Source organism: Capra hircus, chromosome 1 (assembly GCF_001704415.2).
Source record: "Capra hircus breed San Clemente chromosome 1, ASM170441v1, whole genome shotgun sequence".
In the NCBI taxonomy this organism is placed as follows: Eukaryota; Metazoa; Chordata; class Mammalia; order Artiodactyla; family Bovidae; genus Capra; species Capra hircus.
Genome location: NC_030808.1, coordinates 88,316,946 through 88,321,914, shown reverse-complemented (window position 1 = coordinate 88,321,914; position 4,969 = coordinate 88,316,946).

Below are 4,969 nucleotides of genomic sequence, written 5' to 3'. Positions count from 1 at the left end.
TGTGTGGATCACAATAAACTGCGGAAAATTCTGAAAGAGATGGGAAGACCAGACCTCCTGACCTGCCTCTTGAGAAACCTGTATGCAGGTCAGGAAGCAACAGTTAGAACTGGACATGGAACAACAGACTGGTTCCAAATAGGAAAAGGAGTATATCAAGGCTGTATATTGTCACCCTGCTTATTTAACTTATATGCAGACTACATCATGAGAAATGCTAGGCTGGATAAAGCACAAGCTGGAATCAAGATTGCTGAGAGAAATATCAACAACCTCAGATATGCAGATGACACCCTTATGGCAGCAAGCAAGGAAGCACTAACGAGCCTCTTGATGAAAGTGAAAGAAGAGAGTGAAAAAGTTGGCTTAAAACTTCACACTCAGAAAACGAAGATCATGGCATCCGGTCCCATCACTTCATGGCAAATAAATGGGGAAACACTGGAAACAGTGGCTGACTTTATTTTTGGGGGTTCCAAAATCACTGCAGATGGTGATTGCAGCCATGAAATTAAAAGACACCTATTCCTTGGAAGGAAAGTTATGACCAACCTAGACAGCATATTAAAAAGCAGAGACATTACTTTGCCAACAAAAGTCCATATAGTCAAGGCTATGGTCTTTCCAGTAGTCATGTATGGATGTGAGAGTTGGACTATGAAGAAAACTGAATGCTGAAGGATTGATGCTTTTGGACTGTGATGTTGGAGAAGACTGGACTGCAAGAAGACCCAGCCAGTCAATCCTAAAGCAGATCAGTCCTGGGTGTTCATTTGAAGGACTGATATTAAAGCTGAAACTCCAATACTTCGGCCACCTGATGCAAAGAACTGACTCATTTAAAAAGACCCTGATGCTGGGAAGGATTGAAGGTGGAAAGAAAAGGGGACTACAGAGGATGAGATGGTGTGATGGCATCACCGATGCAATGGACATGAGTTTAAGTAAGCTCCAGGAGTTGGTGGTGGACAGCGAAGCCTGGTGTGCTGCAGTCCATGGGGTGGCAAAGAGTCAGACACGACTGAGTGACTGAACTGAACTGAACTGAACTGGGGAACTAAGACCCCACATACCTTTCCACAACAAAACCAAAACATAAAACAGAAGCTATATTGTAAAAAATTTCAATAAGACTTTAAAAAATAAATAAAGGGAGTCAAGATCTTAAAAAGCAAAACAAGAAAGGAAGAAAATTGCCTAATTTTATAGAGATATGAAGAATGGTAAAGGAGTTAGGACTATCACATAAAAATAGATTGAATAAAAGAAAAAGAGAGCTATACATTAAATCAGAGAACATTCTCTGTTACCATTTTTCTCCATCCCTCATCTTGTAAATAAAAATTTAGAGGCCAGGTAGGAAGTTTGTGATTTACAAAATAAGATCTCCTGGCTTCTGATTGAATATTTCCCTTATGTAATACAGACTCTCCTACTAGAAGGAGACTTGGGAGGAGAACCACCAAGTTTCCCATTGACAACAAAAGGTAGTCCCAGTGATAATGAGAAGGTGTATATACATTCAGCTTAAGCTTCATGGTGCTCTGGGAAAATACCACTAAAGGTAAAACTAGGGTGAACCATATGCTTTCTGAACTCTGCTGCCCGACAAAGCCCTTTTGCCCAGGGAACCCCAAGGCCATGAAGAGATCATAGAAACAGCTTATATACTTCTACACCAGATGCTTCTGAAACAAACCAGAAAATTTCAGGTGCCATTTAGCAAAAAAAGGGAAAACATAGCATCTTGGTATACAAGCATGTACTTGTTTACTTTAGCCTTCTCAACAATCAAAAAGCTAAACAGTGCTATCCCTGTTTTACAAATGAAAGTTTCAAGGAGTTAAAAAATGTAGGTTTCACACTGGTTTGAAACGGTTAAACTGGCCTTTGAAGCCTGGCTATCTCATTTTAAGTTTCATCTACCCACTCTTTCTTTAGCAGGGAATATCTCATTGAGAGTATTTCAGCACTCAGGCAAGACATGACTAATGATGACCCGTTTAGTGGTAAGTTCTGTTGCTTTTCTGAACAATCTTTCATATTTACTAGGTTTGAAATCAGCCACTAGAAGAACTCTTAAACCACTGGGTCATTTATTGGCCTTGATGGGATATAGAGATGACTATTAGCATGAAGCAATTTCCCGTGAGTATACCCCAAGGCTGTTCCAAGAGCTTGGCAGTAGGAAGCCTGTTTCTCAAAATGCTGTCAGTCTCAAAGTGAGACATCACTTTAAAGTATATCTGATTTCAGTAAAACCACAGACTAATCCTCCTCTTTTCTTTCACTTCAACCATCAAATACCACACAGTTCACATCCCAGCACCCAGACTCCCCTCCCCCAACATATGTACCTTGAAATCACTCACTACATCCTCAGACTGAGAAACCATGGACACAGGGTCAACCCTGGGCATGACTTGAGGTGGGAGATATGTTTGTCTTCACCCTATATAACCTACATTTTCTCTATTTTTCCTCCATATCATACTACCCAAGGTCTCATAAACCAATACATTCTTATTCTGATCCCTATAAATCCATCTCACTGAAGTTTAAAATTATGTCAAAATGTAAATGGCAGACAAAATCATCAGCTATTATCAACTCAAAATCTATATCTTACATATCTAAATTATTTTAGGCAAAAGGGAAAAGATCCATCATGGTGATTGTGGCTTTTTTATAGAGATGACAAGCTTTGATGTCATCTTCTACAGGAGAGCCTCTGTACAATGATCTCAGTGATTCCAGTAGGACACAAGAGGCCTATCCTCAAAAAAGTATACAAAAGGAAAAACAGATCTTATTTTTCAAGCTTAGAGAGAAAACAGAGGAAAGACAAGAATCCCTCGCATTTGCCCTATATACTTCAGGGGGGAAAAGAGCAACTCAGTATTTATTGGGTACCCATAATAAGTCACTCACTCTAATAATGCTCCTGTATGTACTATCTGATTTAATCTTATTTTATTTTTCCTTCAAATTATATAATAGAGGTAATTTATCCCATTGTAATTTTTCAGAACCATGCAGGTTTTGAATATCAAAATTGAAAATGGAATTCAAATTGGTTGTCAACTCTCTTTTCACTAATGCCACCTATAAGTGAACTAGAGTCAGACACAGCTGAGCCCACAGCACACGAGGGAGCAAGTGGGTTTTTCTGTTGATAGCCTTGCATCTGAGAAGTCTCAGCACTATCTTCCAGAGTATTTGTTCTAGACTCAAGCTGCCTGGGTCCAACCCCAGCTAAACTGGCATGACTCTGGGAGAGATACTTCACCTCTTTGAGCCTTAGACATCTTTTTTTTTTGTAGCAAAAGAGTGATAATTGTACCTATTTACAGGATAGTAGTGAGGATTAATTGCAAGAAACCACATGAAATGATTAGCATGGAGGCTCAATAACTTAGCTATTGTGACCATTACCCCCAGGTCAGATGATCTGTAGGCTTTTTCACATGCTTAGTCTTACTGAGTGGAGTGGCTGCAGAAACGTTGTGATAAGAATTCACAGGAGGCCTCAGGAGAAAGAGAGCTGTGCCTGATTCTGCCCTCAGAGCAGGAATGGGATTGAAGACACCAAGTATTCAACAAAGAGGCTGTCTAGGACATAAGTGATAACTATCCCCCCTAGTGTTTTGCACAGAATGGTGCCACAAAAATGACTCAATCAAATAAATAGATAAATAAATTAGAGAATCACTAGAAGACCTCCTAATACGGATCCTATATTAGCTGAAAGTGTTAGTCACTCAGTCATGTCCAAATCTTTGTGACCCTATGACAAACAGCCTGCCAGGATCCTCTGTCCATGGAATTCTCCAGGCAAGAACATTGGAGTGGTTAGCTATTCCCTTCTTCAGGGAATCTTCCGACTCACGGACTGAACCCGGGTCTCCTGAACTGGCATCCAAATTCTTTACTGTCTGAGCCACCAGGGAAGCTCTATGTTAGATAAACTTAGTTTCAAATGTCCTGATTCCTCTTTCTCAGCTTTCTAATAAGAGCTCACAACAAACCCTTTCTCTAAAACTTCAGTAGATCTCAGGGGAAAGGCATCTTTAAAATGCAATGCCTCTCTTAGCATACAGTGTGATAGGCCAAGTGGACTTTCAGACAGCCCTAAAATCCCGTGACTCTAAGGTTGGAACATGTTCTGCTTCAATCAGCCACTCCAAATGGAACATATTTGTGGGATGTTGGACATGGCATTGTGCATAGCAGCAGAGCCATTTAATTCACTTTTAGAACATCAAATATGTGGCTTGTCCACAGTAAGTTCAAGCCAGAGTATTAAATTTTCAATACGAAAATAAAAATCATCTTTTCTAGTCTTTGAGCTTCGTCTTCCACCTCTAAAAGGCTGCCAAGTTAGTTTCAGAAGCAGGCATATATTTTTAAAAGAGAAAAAAGATCTTTACTCAGAAGATACATAAGTTTCAGACTCATGATGTAAATAAAGACCTTCAATTGAAGGGACTTGGGAAAGTCAAAAAGTAAGAAAAATCTCTTACGAGCAACATTAGAGACAATTATTGACAATGCTATAAAAAACAATATCCATCAATAAACAGCTGTTTAGATAAGAAACGAATCAATAGACTAGAGATTTAGTTGCTCTTTTTACCTCCTTTTTCAAGACTAGGAAAAGCCAAATTGTTTCATATTGTTGTTGTTGTTCAGTCACTAACCATGTCTGACTCTAACACCACATGGACTGCAACATGCCAGGCTCCTCTGTCATCCACTGTCTCCTGGAGTTTGCTCAAATTCATGCCCATTGAGTAGATGATGCTATCTAATCATCTCACCCTCTGCCACCTTCTTCTCCTTTTGCCTTCAATCTTTCCCAGCATCAGGATCTTTTTCAATGAGTTATCTCTTCACATTGGTGGCCAAAGTATTGGAGCTTCAGCTTCAGCATCAATCCTTCCAACGAATATTCAGGGTTGATTTCCTT